An 18,552-nucleotide genomic window follows, 5' to 3' on the forward strand; every position below is an offset into this window, starting at 1 on the left:
CAATACAGTGGGGGTTAAAGGTGATCTTCTGATTGGTCAGTTTGAATGTATTATGTTGGGTTTGGTCAAGTACAGTGGGGGTTAAAGGTGATCTTCTGATTGGTCAATTTGAATGTATCAAGTTAGGTTTAGTCACATGGTCAAGAGAGAGAATAAAGGTCACTGTTTTTATGAGCTCTGGGCCTTTGCATTTTAGCTTTTGCCTTTGCATTGGCCTTTTCCCCTTTCCTTTCTTTCTTCACCTAAGTTCTGGGGTTCAGGCCTTTAGGCCTAGATTTCAGTTCTCAAGTGTGAATCTCTTTCTTCTAAACTTTCTTTCTCTGTTCTCTATCTTATCAGGTAATATCTCACATACATTGGAAACGGTCAATTGTTTGTATTATTTACCATTTCATGCATTAATAGTGTAACCATTTCAACTGTAACTTTAAGTCAGTACTGTAATTAAACCTTTTCATTTACAAATCTGTTGTTTAGTTTTGATTTAGTGTTAATACTTAAACGCTCCATATTTCTATACAATATATTCGTACTCTAGCAACGCTCTCAGACCTATTGTGTCCGAAACCGGGGAACGATTGCAGTTTTGTTCTCCTTCCGAAACCTGAGATCCCTTACAGTGTCTCTCCCTGATGACGACTGGTGTTTTCCTTTACGCTGTGCTGGAGTGGTATCAAGTGGTTATCTCCAGGTAAGGTATTCAGGTTTTCTCTTCTTACAGGCTGCCAGGATAAGTATTGCTCGGTAAGGTATTTGGGTTTCCTCTTCTTATTGAGGCTGGGGCTGGGGGACAGAAAATCAGTTAACAACACTGGACATTCACTCTCACCTCTTTGGTTTGTGACGACGTACAGTAAGTACTTCTCAGGTAAGGTTTTCGGGTTTCCTCTCCTTACAGGCTGTAGCTGGGGCACAGAAGGTCAGTTAACAACACTGGACATTCACTCTCACCTCTTCGGTTCGTGACGACGTACAGTAAGTACTTCTCAGGTAAGGTATTTGGGTTTCCTCTTCTTACAGGCTGGAGCACAAAAGGTCAGTTAACAACACTGGACATTCACTCTCACCTCTTCGGTTCGTAACGACGTACAGTAAGTACTTCTCAGGTATGGTTTTCGGGTTTTCTCTCCTTACAGGCTGTCGCTGGGGCACAGAAAATCGGTTAACAACCACTGGGCATTCACTGATCTCCCTGGCAGCGCATCTCACAATCAAAACAGAGGACGTATGACTACAATCTCTTTCTCCACGCTACTTCAATGGTAATAACTCGTGGTCGATCAACAGGCAATTCATAACAGCAATTTACTGCTCGGGAATGGTGGACTTACAGTGGCTGCAATCTCATGGATTGACAGGTACCTCGAGACTGAAGGATGGCGAGGCGTCGTGGGACAACCTTTTTCAGAGGCCGCTGGCACTGCAAGGGGGAAAATCTAACACCGTCACACCAAGCCGAGCGCTGCCCTCTCCTCTCCTTCACCTCAACTACAGAGAACCGGACAGGGGCGCACCTTTGAAGAGACTTCGGGACAGGTGAGATTCGATCTACGCCACCCTTTCTTTCAGCAGTAGACGTTCTGTATACACACAAAGTACGTATTGATTTTTGTTTTACTCACAACAGTCTCGAGCAGTCGACGTCCTTCACCACCACTCCACCGAGCCAGGACAGGTTCAAAGGATGGCCACAACAGGGTACTACACTTGGTGTTCCAATCCAGGGGCACAAACACAGCATATACAAAGGTTTGAAATAACTGGTTCCCACAGCCTGGCGTTCTCCCACGGCGAAGGTTGGTAAAGGCAGGGGGCTACTGACAATACAAACACAGCACCACACTGCACCACTTCAAAGTGTATTCTCACAGCAAAACACAGACTCACCCACAGCACTCGATGTGAACGTTTAGGTCGCCGCCCCGTCTTCCTGGGACTTCACCGGAGCCCGTTTGGCGTTTGTCAAATGTGGGTCAGTAACGTACACGTCGCTGCAACAGCCCCAATATCGCCTCTCTCCGGCTCTCCCCCCACTCTGCTCTGTGGCAGGGCCGTCACTCCCTTTACTGGAGACCCACAACACAGGTTTGAACGAGTCACTACACAGTATGGTTAATCAAATACTGCATACTCACAGTTGCTGTACAATTTCTTCCGCTGCTCCTACTTTTCCTGCACACAGGTAAGCTAATCCAGCAGCACACACAGTGAGTCGTCCTTCCTTACGACAATAATACCCGATAGATCCGTTAGTTACTGAATTCTTCGTATAAGGTGGTTACTCAAACTCTGACTCTGCTTCTCCTTCTGTTTTGTTTCTAGTTACGACAACTCTTGCCGTTTCCCAGCGAGATTGTGCCCAGGTCCTTCCTCTTCGACACCGCAACGGTTTGTTTGTCACCACACAGCCACTACAGCTCAGCCTGAACTGCAACAACGAACGAATCAAACCAGCAACAACAACAACACTCTGTGTTTGAGACGGTCCTTTATACTCCTCTCTTCCTTCGCATCCTCCAATCCCCAGCCGCTATGTTTAATAAGACACACCTGTGTTTAATCGGCTTGACTTCATCCCGCGGCGTTTACCAGAAGTTCCGGTGTTTCTACTCTTCCGTCTGGGCGGAACCAACCTCTCCTATTTTTGGTTCCGCCCCCGAAAAGATCGTCACCGTGTGACATCCGCACCGAATCTTACTAAGCAAACGTTCAAACAGGCACTATCTTTACTAATCGACAGCAGATTTGAATATAATACATATATATTCTCGACTGAACTAATCTTAAAACTACACTTTGTGACCAAGAAACGGTAATATAAAGAAACGGCTATTCAGTCCATTGAGTTATTATGAGGTTCCAAGCAGCCGAAAGTGTTACCTGTCATTCTGGCTGCCCTCAAATCCGTGGCGGAAGAAAGTAGTTCCCAAACAAAGAGGCTTTTAAAAGAACTCTGTTGTTGTTTTCTGGTTTTCTTTTTTCAAACGTGTGCCCTCGAACTGTTGTATAAAAGCAATATCGCTCTCGGAGTCGTGTGATATAGTTCTATATCATCACGGCTGTGATTGCCTCTGGCCTAATCACAGCCGTGATGATGATATAGAGCTATATCACACTCCTACTCGAGCGATATTGCTTAACCCTCAAGAGTTCCTTTAAAAAACTTCCTTAAATGTTCCTAAGGCCACAAAATGACACCTTCACAAAAACTGCTCTAAAAATATCATACGTCAATATTTTTTTCATTTTAAATGATGCAGTCTTTTAGAACTACTTCTGCCTGAAACATACATATCAAATATGAATAAAATTTGTGGAAATTTTAACCCTTTATATGCCTGTTTGTTTTTGTGGCCGTGTAAACCTTCACACTATGACAAAGACTCCAGCACAGCCATACATCTAACAGGGGTTCTTTATTTCCGACTGAGTTAAGAGAAAACACAGCATTAAATGACTGTGAAATTTTCCCCTGTGTAGTATATTATAATAAACCAAGTTTACAAGAAATATAAATAGAGATCAAATTAACACAAGCTCCAAATACACTGTAAATATTTCGTTACAATGGCCTATTCAGTTTAAAGAAAAATAAATAAAACAAATAAAACAGTAGCTTAACTATTGACCACTCCCTTTGGGTAAAATTCGGCTGATTAGATATGGTTAATACACATTTCTCCTTAAATCACATTTCCTTCTCAAGATTATAAAGATCCCAAATCAACAGAGAAAATAAATGAAAACACACAAAAATAGCCCTGTATAAAATATACCCCTATAAACAACGGTAGTGGCTTTTGGATGCTATTCTGTAATATAGACAAAACACAGAAACATTCATAGTACATAAACATTAGCCACTTAACTCAATAAATCTGAACTGAATCCAGTTTACACCTCATTAATCATTTATACAGTGTCAATCATTGTAACAAAATGTTCATATTTAGCCTATTAAAGAGTAACTAAACCCTAAACCAACTTTTTTTAGTTAATGATCTGTAAGAATGATGCTTTATTAGTGCTGTTCATTGATTTTATTAAGTTTTTTGACATTTGGATATAAAGTGTTTCAATACTGCAATATATGGTGTAAAAACGTCTGAGTGCTGCCCTCTTCAGGTTGAACGGTGGCTACTGCAGTTGAATTTTCCTATTGGATGTTGAGTCCAAAAAATGACTTGTGACGTAAGCAGATTCAAGCTCACCACGCCCTTGTCACGATCTCACCACACACTTGGTACGAGCTTAGTTCGTCCCCTCTATCTCCGTTGGGATCTGCCCACTTTTCTTGAATTTTTCAAATATTGCCAGTGGGCGGAGTCAGGCTCTGACCAGGGGTTTAGTTACGCTTTAACAAATTATATTTATTGCTGACATAATATAAACATTACAAAATGTCTCTCTCTCTCTTCTTTAAATGCACAAAAACATTTAACGTTATAATATGAAACAAAATAAATGAACTCGCTCTGTGACACGCTGTAACACGAAACGAGGCGCTGACACACGTGTATCTGTTCTCCCCTCTAATATAATTCAGTCAAAGAGAAATTTTTTTTTTCATTGCTTTTGCTTTAGCTACTGGAAGCCATGTTAATGACAGGGCCACCGTACTAGTTAAAACACGTTCCGAATGGGGGGGGGGGGCAGAAACTAATAATCAGTTGGTTGTCATATAGAGTTTTACCGCTAGATGGGAGTAGATCCTACACAGTGGGGCTTTAACAGAAAAAACAAAAAAACTAAATATTTTCCAAAAAACACATTTGAACCACCATGTGATTATTATTATTATTATACCCCGAGATGGGTCAAAGATTGGTAGCAACATTGATTTTCATGCATTGTTATTTTTTGAACAAGGTCAGATTTTATAAAAAACTTCCTTAAGTGTTCCTAAGGCCACAAAATGACACCTTCCTAAAAATTGCTCTAAAAATATCGTATGTCAATATTTTTTCCACTTTAAACTATTAAATCTTTTAACACTACTTCTTCCTGAAACATACATGTCAAATATTAATTAAATTTGTGGAAATTTTAACCCTTTAAATGCCAATATGTTAACATTAATCGAACCACAGTGTTCGCCTGATGTCGTGAAACCTTTTGTGGGACACCGTAGCCCAGATAGTCACCTGTCCTGATTTCTCACTCCAGAGACTAAGGACTGATTCATTTTTTATATGTAAACACCGGTCAGAATGAGCAGCCCCACATTAGCCGGCAGTTTCTCTGTCTCAAGATCTCTCCAGTCTGTGAATGTCTCCCATGTAGGTTTGTCATGGGCTCAATATGCTGCAGGATTTCATGCATCAGCATCAATAAAAAGCTTGAAGTCGGGGCACTGATTCGGGCAGTGGCATAGTTTGTGAGCTCTGGGATCAAATCTCTGGCTGCTGGGAAGTAGCGGAGCGTCTCCATGTTTGTGGGAGACCAGAAGATTTTTCAATATTTGACATCCATCCTGCCGCCACTTCATCCATCTACTCTTCGCTCTTGTGACAATCTACTCTACCACCTTGTGACAAGTCTTCTGAAGATCCCTCTAATGAATAAGACTCCAGCTGGTCTACTTCTACCTCTGAGGCCTCTGTGTCGACCGCAGAATCCTCTGAGGAAGATGAGGAGACATCCGCGCTCTTGAAGTGCATGATTATTTCAGGAGCCTTGTGTGTGCTGTAATGCCTTGCCATTTTCACTACTTCTGCTATACTGTTCATACTTATAGCAGTGTACTTGCATAAACAACATGAGCGAGAAACAAAATGAACATTGATTTTGTTTTGGTTCTGGCCTCTCATCGTTTTTATTACTGAATTAGTTTATAACGCAGAATGTGCCCTTCAAAGAGAGAAGAATTTGGATATGTTGAATATGCCCCCTTGCCCCACTCAACACCGACCTCACCCCGACATCACCCCACCCCCTTACCACTCAGACACACTTTTTTTACACACACACCAATTTTCAACATTAAAGGTTTATCTTTTCAGCAGCTATGCGGTTCGCAGAAAACCACAAAAATTGTGACATTTTGATGAATGCATGAACTGGTAAAAAGTAGCGCCACCTGGTGGACAAGTATAAAAATTAAAACTTCAAGGCCAGTAGTTCAAAATGATATATTGACATAAAGGTATGTATTTGTTTATGTTAAGATAAATGGGGGCCCAAAAATGGTAGTTATAATGGTTTTCAATGGGGCATTTTTTTTCCTTAGGAACACATTAGTCGGTTTTTTTAAGCTAATTTAAAAAACTGAAACCAAAATTCTAAAATGTATCAAAAATGATTAACCTTTGGCAAGTTTGGGCAATATTCAATCATCACATTCAAGATGGTTTAAAAATCAAAATGGCACAAAAGTTCCATAGGAACTCTTAAGGGTTAATTATCGCCACTTCCCTAGTATATAACAAAACACTTATGAAAACTAGAGTTGACAAAACTATGATGGGAAAATAAATACTGCTAGATTACTACATCAATGTTTTCGAAAACAATATCTAACATGAAAAGCTGCGTTATTTGAGGCTGAAGAAAATATTAAATGCTTTCTAAATCCACATTCACTTTCAAACCCGGGTACTTCAGTCTTTTACAAATGGTTTGTGTTTGCAGGGTATTTCTGTTCTTATTTTTCAAATTAGTTTACTGTCAAAATGTAGCGTAACAGGAATCAATAAGAAATCACAGGCAATCATTTAGTCTGTCACCCATGATCCATTATTAATCTGTGTAAAACCTATTCACATGGTACTCTGATCCCAGAACATTTCCATAAAATTGGCAGAGAGCCTTCTGTGTTTCTTGACAGAAATTGTATATAATGTGTAATAACTAATGTAGGTCTATAGGTTTCTTTTCTGCACTAATGATACTTTTATTATTTAGGGGTTATGAATGCGTTTACCTTGCAGACGACTCTCATGCCTTCAATCTCTTTGGCGTTGAGGATCTTAATCTGAGATGTCCCCTTCATGGTCTGTTCTGACTCAGACATCCCTTTAAATGAAGATGAATCGGTAACACTTTAGAATAAGGGTACACTAATAATCTTGAATTCATGCTTAACTAATGCACAGATAATACTGAATTAATGTATTATAATGATTATCTAAGCTATTCATTAGCTATTCATGAATGAATACCTCATTAGCAACTAATGAAGAGTCTGTCTGATTAATATATTAGTTCATATATGAATTGTTATTAATTAAATATGTAATTGTGGATTAATTCCATCATCACTTCTTTTATGAACTAAGTGTGTTAATTAATTTGTTAATTACCACAATGAGCAAAAGCCTTATATTTCAACTTCCAGATAATACAGGTAAACTAATATAGCATTAATATATTATTAATTACAGCATTAGTAGTGTGTTAATTAATACTATTACTAAATAATGAGTTAATAATGATGTGCCTCAACAAGTAAAGTCACAACATAATGATATATTTGCAAACCAGTAGCTAATGATTAATTAATAATTAATGACCATCACTAGAGTTTATAAAAGTTATTTATTAAATGATGTTTTATATAAACAAGGTTTGGGAGGAGCTGATCAGACAATGAACTCAGCTGGCCTTCAATCATTAATCAATGAACATGGCTGGCTCTTAATCACTAATCAATGAACTTGGCTGGCTCTCAATGAACACGGCTGGCTCTCGATGATTAAGCAATGAACACGGCTGGTTATCAATCACTAATCAACACAACAACTTAGTACCAGCTCTATAAATAATCATAGAGTCCTTACCCTCAATTCTCTGGGACATTATTGCAAGATGTCCAGTCAAACAAACCCAGCACAGGAAATTCACCATACCACACAGGATTATCTCGGGCCTTCCGACAGCGGTCGGGATGTTTCAATCAAGCCCGAGGCCTCCCCACAGGCCGGGCGATCTTCCCGCATTGCTACACGAATCCCGAGGAGAAAAGGACCGTCTCCTCGCACCTCGCAGAGGCGCTCCCCACCATCACCGGCATCTTCATACGCTTCTGCTTCTCCAGGAATCCCCGACATCAAGAAATGGTCCATCCTAGGCCTCGAACTAGCTCTTGAAAATGCAGATATTCCATTCTCACGTTAACAAACAAAGGCGCAACTGTTCAGCCTACTCCGCGATAGCCGGAGGGCTACTCAACCCCCGCAAACAGCCGTGACAGCAAGCTCTGACTCCTCGTCTCTGCAAGCACGGAGTACACCGTACACCCGAAAGACACCAGGGAAAACACGGAGGTCTCAAAGACACAGCATGAAGCCATGCTTCCGCTCACGGCAACGGCTTCGCTCCTCCCACTGCCGCTTCTTTCTCCCGGCCAATGGCCTGCTGCCCCTCCGTCTCTCTATCACACGGGGTTGCGTTCAGCAGCAGCGCCGGCCGCATCTATTTTTCCTTCTCACATTTCTCCCATTTTTTCCGCAGGAGCTGACACGAGCGCGGCAACGGCTTCGCTCCTCCCACTGCTGCTTCCTTCTCCCGGCCAATGGCCTGCTGCCCCTCCGTCTCTCTATCACACGGGGTTGCGTTCAGCAGCAGCGCCGGCCACATCTATTTTTCTTTCTCACATTTCTCCCACTTTTTCCGCAGGAGCCGACACGAGCTCGACAAAGGCTTCACTCATCCCACTGCCGCTTCCTTCTCACGGCCAATGGCCTGCTGCCCCTCCGTCTCTCTATCACACGGGGTTGCGTTCAGCAGCAGCGCCGGCCACATCTATTTTTCCTTCTCACATTTCTCCCATTTTTTCCGCAGGAGCCAACACGAGCATGGTAACTGCTTTGCTCATCCCACTGCTGCTTCCTTCTCCCGGCCAATGGCCTGCTGCCCCTCCGTCTCTCTATCACACGGGGTTGCATTCAGCAGCAGCGCCGGCCACATCTATTTTTCCTTCTCACATTTCTCCCACTTTTGCAGCAGGAGCCGACTCGAGCGTGAGGATGCCTCCGCTAACGAGTCAGGCCCCGGTTTTCGCTGCAGGAGCCGACACGAGCGTGAGGATGCCTCCGCTAACGAGTCAGGCCCCGGTTTTCGTTGCAGGAGCCGACACGAGCGTGAGGATGCCTCCGCTAACGAGTCAGGCCCCGGTTTTTGCCGCAGGAGCCGACACGAGCGTGAGGATGCCTCCGCTAACGAGTCAGGCCCCGGCACCCTCTATGACTTTTCAACCTGATATTTTCGCCCACGGATCGACCCAAAGCATGAGGCTGCCTCCGCTAGCGGCTCCAGCGGCTTCTTTTTCTGTTGATTCTGTTCCCCAGACTCGTCAGCCTTTCACGCTGGCTACCGCAGCACCAATGCCCATCCCACCCAACGCATTGGCCTTGGAACCTCCCCCTGTCATCAATTCCATCAGGCAACAGATCCTCGCAGAAATTGAGGCAGTTGGCATCAGAAGCGGATCTTCCCCCAACACTAGTGCCTCCCTATTCAACTATAATATTCCCGTAAATCATCCACTCAAAGACCTTCTTACCGCCTCTCTAGATACTATACTCCAAGCAGTCTCAATGGGAACTCTTCAAACCTATCTGACAGCTTGGAGAAGCTTCAGAACTTTCCATCATTTACACCAGATCCCTTTAGCCAACTTCTCTCTACTTACCATAACATCATTCATATCGTACCTGCATAAAGTCAAACACCTTCGAATCAGCACAATTAAAGGGTATATGAGCGGAATCCAATTTTTTCACAAACTAATGTTAGGTTTACCCTCAACTGCTATCACTAATCCCCAGACCGACATGCTTTTAAAAGGTATTGAAAAAACCCAACCCAAGAGTCCAGATTCCAGGTTACCCATAACCATAGAAATCCTTTCAAAATGTCTAGCCACTCTTCGCAAAGGCTACTCCTCAGTACATACTGCCCGAACCCTAGACGCCATGTTCGTGTTAGCCTTTTTTGGTTTCCTCCGCTGTTCAGAATTCACTGTTTCAGCCACCTTTGACCCAAACATACACCCAACCATCTCTGATCTAGCCATAATAGATGACGAAACCATCTCATTTTTTATCAAACACAGCAAGACGGACCAAATGAGAAAAGGACACCACATATACATTTTCAAAATTCAAACTCCCATCCAACCATACCAAGTTCTCAAAGCTTACACTTCCTATCGTTGCCACCAGATTAAATCCTCTTCCGACCCACTTTTTGGGGATGAATTCAACCGCCCAGTAACCCGCTTTTGGTTTCAGAAGCACCTAAAACAAGTTTTGCTAACATCTGGCTTCCCCCCCATGAATTTTCAAGTCATTCCTTCCGCATTGGAGCAGCCACAACAGCTGCTCAAAACGGACTCCCAGACTCCCAGATACAAACCCTAGGCCGCTGGTCTTCGGAAGCTTTCAAAAATTACATCAGGGCAGATCGTGCTTCCATCAAAGAAGCCCACCAAACACTCACGGCCCAGCAAACGGACATAAGATCACACCGTCACACATAAACCCATCATCACCCTCGATCCACTTCCCTGCCTCCGCAGAAGCTAGTACCGGCAACTCAAGCTGACACCCTCATCAAAATCTTACACAGCCCTACCACAACAGATTCCTTCTCAGATAACAACAACTGTCGCAGCGCGACCGCTCTTGCAGAAGCCCAAGCTTTTATTTCACTCTCTGCCACAGCAGATGCCTTTTTTAAGCCAGTATCGCAGCAGCGACCGCCCCCACAGGGGCCCGTGCTTCTTTCACTTCCTCTGTCAATAAAACCTTCCCTTTCCAACTCAGGCCAGTATCGCAGCAGCGACCGCCCCCGCAGGGGCCCGTGCCTTTTCCTCGATCTGCCGCAGCAGTCGACTTCTGAAGCCAGTATCGCAGCTGCGACCGCCCCCGCAGGGGCCCGTGCTTCTTTCACTTCCTCTGCCAATAAAACCTTCCCTTTCCAACTCAGGCCAGTATCGCAGCAGCGACCGCCCCCGCAGGGGCCCGTGCCTTTTCCTCGATCTGCCGCAGCAGTCGACTTCTGAAGCCAGTATCGCCGCTGCGACCGCCCCCGCAGGGGCCCGTGCTTCTTTCACATGCTCTGCCAATAAAACCTTCCCTTTCCAACTCAGGCCAGTATCGCAGCAGCGACCGCCCCCGCAGGGGCCCGTGCCTTTTCCTCGATCTGCCGCAGCAGATCATTTCAACCTCGAAGCCCGTATCGCAGCGCGACCGCCCCCGCAGGGGCCAGTGCTTCCTTCACATTTTCTGCCCAGCAGAATCTATGCATCTATCGCTGCCTAAGCAGTACTGCTCCCTCTGGAGTTTTCTTCTTCCCCAACTACCTCATGTCTGGCTCCTCTAGAGCACAGCCCCATCTCAGGGCACAAACTGCTTCCTTCGCTCCCTTGGAGTCCTACCTTGCTCCTTACAGCACTACCTCACCTATTACCTTTAAAAACTCCCCGCTCTTCTTCAGAGTACAATTTTCTCCCTTCCCTACATATTGGCAGCAGCAGATTTTGCTCCCCCGGAGCCCCCTATATTCTTCAAACTACAGCCTTTGGGTCCAGGCCTCTGCCCCACCTCATATATCCTTCTCAACCTCTTCACAGCACTTCTCAACAGTGCCCGCTCTCCAGAGCTGCCTTTTTCAATTCTACCCTCTACTTCAGCATTTTCCCCAATGAGGGCCAGCACCTCGCCTTCTCAAGCCAGCCTTCTTTGGGGAATTGTTGTTCAGGCGGCTGTCCTGCACCACCTGCTCTTTTTGGGGATAACCCGGGTCAGGGCACGCCCCAGGCCCGGGGCTCCTTCCCCGGTCAAGGGACGAACGTTCCGAACTCGGGGGGTATTTCCCGAGCTCGGAACCTTCGCCCCGGGACAGCACGCCACTCACGCATATTAGCAGTCCCTCTTTATTGTCAGTGAGGCGAACTCGTAAAATGATGTTTTATATAAACAAGGTTTGGGAGGAGCTGATCAGACAATGAACTCAGCTGGCCTTCAATCATTAATCAATGAACATGGCTGGCTCTTAATCACTAATCAATGAACTTGGCTGGCTCTCAATGAACACGGCTGGCTCTCGATGATTAAGCAATGAACACGGCTGGTTATCAATCACTAATCAACACAACAACTTAGTACCAGCTCTATAAATAATCATAGAGTCCTTACCCTCAATTCTCTGGGACATTATTGCAAACCCACCTCCACCCCTTCGCCTCACTACGTACATTTAGCTCAGCACCGGGGATAACCGGGTCAGGGCACGCCCCAGGCCCGGGGCTCCTTCCCCGGTCAAGGGACGAACGTTCCGAACTCGGGGGGTATTTCCCGAGCTAGGAACCTTCGCCCCGGGACAGCACGCCACTCACGCATATTAGCAGTCCCTCTTTATTGTCAGTGAGGCGAACTCGTAAAACAATGTTTCCAAAAACATTGCCAAAAACACATTTCCATAACACACTACATTTAAACACAACATTAAAACATAAAAAAAAATATAAAATGAAATAATACAAAAAGAAGACTGATAAAAATTTAGACAACACGTTCAGATACCTCACAGATATCTGTGTTAATCTGGCACCCGTGCTAATACATAACACAAATGTACATTTTTAAGTCCAACTGTTTCAGTCTATCAGTCGTACAAGCGAATGGTAACAAACTCTGATAGACAAAAAAACATGCACAGACAAATCCAAATTAAACCCTGCGGCTCGGGACGACACATCGATGTCCTTAGACACGAAACGATCGGTTTGTGTGAAAAACAAAACAGTATTTATATATTTTTTTTACCTTTATCCATTTTTTACACTATCCAGAGCAACACGTGCATTCACTTCATCGTCTTATTCATCTAATGTTTAATGGCGGGTTGCGAAACAACTTCATAGGTGCATACCGCCCCCTAACATATGTATATGTTTTTTATATACGTATACATTTTCCAGCTCAGTAATGTTTTTCTGTGAGCTCACCACAGTGCATTCTGGGATAGCCTTCTCCACAAAGCAACACTAGATTACAATTTGACCTAAACATTTTTATGTTAGGAGTGCAACTATGATGTCTTAAAGTGCTGTCTTTATGGACAGATCATTACATTTCAGAACAGAGCCATAGTACCCATGTTTTACCTAAAATGTTAGTGCTCGATTATTCTTTAAATAACAATGTTAATTTGAACGACAGGTTCTGATTTGCTAAAAATGAGCAGAGACGACTCCATTCAAATCTGTGGGCCTGCTGATGGAATCTGTCTTTTTAATACATTCGAGGGGAGGTGAGCTGTCTCTTTAAATAAACACTGCGTCACCATGATCCAAATTTTATGCTTCATAATCATGTTGTTTGATCTTTTTGCTTTAATGTCTGTCAGGTGCGTACAACCACGTCTCACTGTCTATGTATCTCAGCTGCAGAATAGATATCAATCTCATGCCAAAGGAGACAGCACAGTGTTTATACCATATACCAACTTTATTTGTTAAGCACTTTACAACAACCAAAGTTGACCAAAGTGTTGTATAGAAGAAATACACATATCTACAATTAAGACCACACACTATAAACATTCACATAAACAGGTTAAAACAATAAAATCACTTACTGGTTGTCAAAAGCCAAGGAGAAAAGATGAGTTTTAAGAAGTGTTTTAAAAACAGATAAAGAAGAGGCCTGCTTAACATGCAAAGGCAGATCATTCCATAGCTTAGGGGCAGACACAGCGAAGGCACGATCCCCTCTGGGCTTACGCTTAATTTTGGGCACAGTCAGGAGCAGCTGATCATCTGACCTGAGAGAGCGGGCGGATTTATAAGAATGTAAGAGCTTAGAGAGGTATGGTGGTGCAAGACCATTTAGTGATTTAAAAACAAATAACAAAATGTTAAAATGGATCCTAAATTGAATAGGCAGCCAGTGCAAAGAAGCTAAAATTGGGGAAATGTGCTCATGTTTCAACCCAGTATCACGCTAAAGCGTGTAGACACGCTGGTCCACTAGAGGATGCGTGTCAATGTCACGCTTTGCCTCTTCTAGGCGTGAAAATGACACGCATTTATGAGGATGATAACCAATAGGGGGCGATAATTTCCTCAATGCCAACAATTTCAACAAGAGAAGCGACGCAGTGATATTGGGTTCTCCGGAGTTCCATGGGTAAGGCTAACTTGGAAATTTGGTGATTAATGTTACTAAAATTGAATAAATCCTGTGTTTATGATAAGTCTTTGTTGCAACGTTGCATTTTGTACCATCTGAAGACGGTGATGGAGGACCCACTAACCCCCACATATAGTGAATTACAATAGTCCAGCCGTGTAGTTACAAAGGCATGGATTACAGTTTCAAAATGCTGTCTTGACAAAATTGGCTAACTGTCTCAAGTAAAAGAAGCTTGATTTGACAACAGCTGTAATCTGACTGTCAAATTTAAGCTCAGGGTCCACCTTAACTCCTAGGTTTGTGATATTAGATTTAATATAGGGTGTCAATGAACCCAGATCTACAGACGGGGTCCCAGTGGTACCTCCAAAAACCATCAGTTCAGTTTTTTTGTCATTAAAATGTAAAAAATTCAGAGCCATCCAGGCCTTTATGTCGTTGAGACAATTGAGTAGTTGTCCAACAGAATTTTCTTTTTAAGAGGTACATAAATCTGACTGTCATCTACATAACAGTGGAATGAAATGCCGTACTTTCTGAGTATGGAACCCAGTGGAAGCAAATACAGTGAAAAAAGTAGAGGGCCAAGGACTGAGCCCTGTGGGACCCCACACAAGAGAGGAGCAGAAGAGGATACAGAATCACCTAAACTAACACAAAAACATGATACCTGCGACATGCAGGAACCATTCAGACGTATTCCTAATACTCTGGCTTTTCATTTTTTTGTTTGTAGTCTACCTGTATGCCCTCTACCTAGAAGACCTTACTGTGTTTGAGCTTGCTGAGAAGATAGCCCTCACAGCAGATTCATCATGTATACAGACAAGGGGCGACAGGGATTTACGTCTTGGTTTCGGATGCGGTAAGAGCAGGGCCAGATTAACACTTTGTTATACCCTGGGCAACAATATTCAAGGGCCCCATCATCACGACCCCAGGATCACCATAATATGGTCATATACAGAATATATTACTGTATTATACAGTACATATACTCAATACTTCAAATTCTAACTGTCATCAGGTGTATTTTGATTTACAAATATTTAAATGCTCATACAAATGCACTACTATGTCCCCTATCAAAGACATTCACTCACATATGATGCTATGAAAACAAAACACATCAGCATCTGTATAATCTACGGGCTGTAAACATAAGATGGCGGTGTAGAAAAGTCCTGGCTAACTTAGCTGAGTTGTCCTCGTCGTTGACAGAATCTGACTTAACAGAACTTTTTAATTAATACACATTTAAGTTGACCATGGATTAACTCTAATTTGCATAGTCATTGATATAAAAAGCTTATTTTTTCTGCATATACAAGCATTGTCTAAAAATGAAAATAGGCTTTTACTTAATTATTACAAGACCATCATATAGCCTAATATTAGACACCCAAACCAAAGTGAAGAAAATGATATTTAATTTGAAGTCTGAACTGAACATCAACGCAGACATGATTTCTCTCACAGAAGTTTAAGATCATATAGGCTACATCTTGAATGTAGATATACAAATGAACACAGGGAAAGGAAGTTTAACAATGTGAAGCACAAGCAAACATGCTGGAAGGCAGCAAAAAAACATCAGGATATAATCACGGGCTTATTTTATTTTATTGGAGCCTTACCTCCAGATAAAGTAATAAACTGGATTGATGATTTAAATGTTGTTTACTCACAAGTGTGTTGTTAACTCTCCGGATTTTATTTTGTGCACTGCTTCACTCGTTCACTTTTCCACGTGGGCAGTTTGTTTACAGTGTCGCGTGAGCAGCTACACTGCAGGTTCGACTTCATTTGGCCTCTTGATGATGTCAAAGTACCGCGAGAGCGATTCAAAGCAGATTTTTCCATGTGATAACTGGAATCGCTCTCGCGCTACTTTGCTGTCACTCGCCTGTCGGTTCTCTGCTCCCCAGTCACTTTTGCGCCGCTATAGTAATTTGATTTCATACGCCGATCGGATCGCGCAGATACCTGCGTATCACGCAGACTACACCACTGTTTATACTTTACATTTTCTGCGTTTCTGATGTCCTTTTCCTTTTTTAATTTCCGCTTCGCGCTCCCACTAAGCTTCTCCGTGTCTCGTTTTTTTCTGTTGTACCAACGCCTTGCGTCACGTAATGCTCGGCGAACCTTTGACCCACCTCATGCGGACTGACCAATGAGTAGAGGGTCTTAAAATGAGGCCCTCTCTTCATTGGTCAGTCAGCATGAGACTCAACCACTCTCAACTCACGTTCAAAGTAATAAGCGCCGCGTCTCTCTTTGCAGCGCAAAAAAGTCCGTGTTGACAGTTTGTTTAATATAAAGCGGCGAGCGGGAGATTACCAGATACAGTATTTTGCTCGTGCCCTTGCTGCCCTGGGCCCTTTGGAGGTCTTGGGCCCCTGGGCAATTGCCCAGTTGCCCGTATGGTTAATCCGGCCCTGGGTAAGAGGGCAGAAGTTGGTCCTATAGATTAGCTAGAAGTTTTTGGTGCTTTTCTTAGAATTTTTTATTTTACTTTTAAATATTAATTGACATTTATAGCTACTGTATAACAGGTCAATGTAAGTCATGGTTTTGAAAAGCACACAGGTTTCATGTTAGCAGCAGACTTTTCCCTCATAATCCATAATCAATCCAGCTACTGATTGTTAAAATACAGAGCCTGAAAATATAATTATCCAGGAATATAATACAAATGCTGTATTTGTTCAGATGGTGCAGAACTTCACAGAGGAGACCAACTTCATAATCAGCATTTTGAAAGGTAACTTCATGGACATGACACTTATCTCAACTATACTGATAGCTTTTTGTTTGTCAGGTTGTACTTATCAGGAGAAAATAAACCAGATGTCCATTGCTTAAAGGTGCTTTTATAAGCAGGACTTTTATATAATAGATACAAATATGAAGTTAATCAGTGTGTTTTTGAGAATACAATATGATTGTGAAGCAATTGAATGGATCTGACATTTAAAAGTGTCTTAAATAACAAGCTACAATGTAAAACACTAATCCAATTAATGGGTTCACATTTAAGTCATAAAGTCCTTGTGATTATACTGTATTTGGTTAATGTTCGCTCTTTTTTTACCTGTGTGATTGCAGATTAAAGTAATACGATGTTGTACTGAAGTGACCAGCTACTAGAAAATTATGAATCCTATTAGCTTTAACAGACTGTGTAATTTTTAAGTTGTATATCACCTGCAAGAATGTGATGTGATCAAACAGAGAAGAGCTTTGTATAACTGTACACTTCAGAAAATGTTATCAAAGTTGATACTTACAATTTTTAATTACTTATAATGTTAATTATTGTTGCACTTTTTTATGTTTTGTCAATTAGAAGACATTTTGATGGATGATGATGAGCACACAGTTGACGGGATCCATTGACTTTTATAGTATTATTTGTTTATCCTACTATGGACATCAGTGGATACTGTTGATTGTGTTCCTATTATCCTTTATCTAAATATCTTCTTTTGTGTTTTACAGAATAAAAAAACTCATACAGTTTTTAAACGGTGAATGATAACAGAGTTTATTTTTGAGTGAACTATCCCTTTAGTGATTGCTGTTGACATTTTTATCAAATCTTTAGCTTTTTTGTCTGTGAAGTTTTTATTTTTCTGTTGTAACTTTTGAATAAAAATATTTTTTCAAATAGATATTTGTATACTATTACAATCTAAGCAAGCTGTTTTTCTTCATTAAATACATAACAACATATATTATTTTTATGGTGCTTAATTTTGCTTAATTTTATCAAAACGTAATCTGCATGCATAGGTGTTATTTACACTGGGGACATGCCCCCACCACTTTTTTAAATGGCTGATTTTGTCCCCACCACTTTTTGAAAGCATTTGGTTAAAATGTTCTGAAAATCAAACAATACCTATGCAACTTACACTGCAAAAATGACTTTGGAATAAGAAAAATGCTCTTGATTTAAAGGTGCAGTGTGTAATTTTTAGAAGGATCTCTTGACAGAAATGCAAAATAATATACAAAACGTATTATCAGGGGTGTATAAAGACCTTTTATAATGAATCATTATGTTTTTATTACCTTATGTGGAAGTCGCCATTTTGTGCCGCCATGTTTCTACAGAAGCCCTTAATGGACAAACTTTTTTTACTAGGTTGTCTCCGACAGTGACATTTTTCCGGTGGCGTCTACTGTAGCTATTCTATGCGTTTCAAAAGCAAGGGGTGGGCAGTGGACTGAGCCATTGGTTGCAATTCGCAACCTCATCACTAGATGTCACTAAAAATTACACACTGCACCTTTAAGTTTTCATGAAAAATTTTAACTTATTTCTGTTGCGGTCCTGTCAGACATCTGTACTAGATGTTGGTCTGAGTGCATCTGGCAGGACCGTGATAGTATTATGTTCTGT

General features: G+C 42.1%; 2 long non-coding RNA genes across 2 annotated transcripts in view; one reads left to right on the top strand and one right to left on the bottom strand.

The window, feature by feature from the left end:
• LOC129416100 (uncharacterized) overlaps positions 1-18,552 on the bottom strand; it is a 61,341-nt gene that overhangs the window by 4,264 nt on the left and 38,525 nt on the right. The window contains exon 2 of the long non-coding RNA XR_012372133.1: positions 6,923-7,014. This is a non-coding gene — a long non-coding RNA (uncharacterized lncRNA). The remainder of the gene's footprint in view (positions 1-6,922; positions 7,015-18,552) is intronic.
• On the top strand, positions 14,616-17,828 carry LOC141368796 (uncharacterized). Its single transcript, XR_012372131.1, has 3 exons — positions 14,616-15,006; positions 16,857-16,908; positions 17,253-17,828. It is a non-coding gene; the product is annotated as an uncharacterized lncRNA (long non-coding RNA).

Source organism: Misgurnus anguillicaudatus, chromosome 11 (genome assembly GCF_027580225.2).
Source record: "Misgurnus anguillicaudatus chromosome 11, ASM2758022v2, whole genome shotgun sequence".
NCBI lineage: Eukaryota > Metazoa > Chordata > Actinopteri > Cypriniformes > Cobitidae > Misgurnus > Misgurnus anguillicaudatus.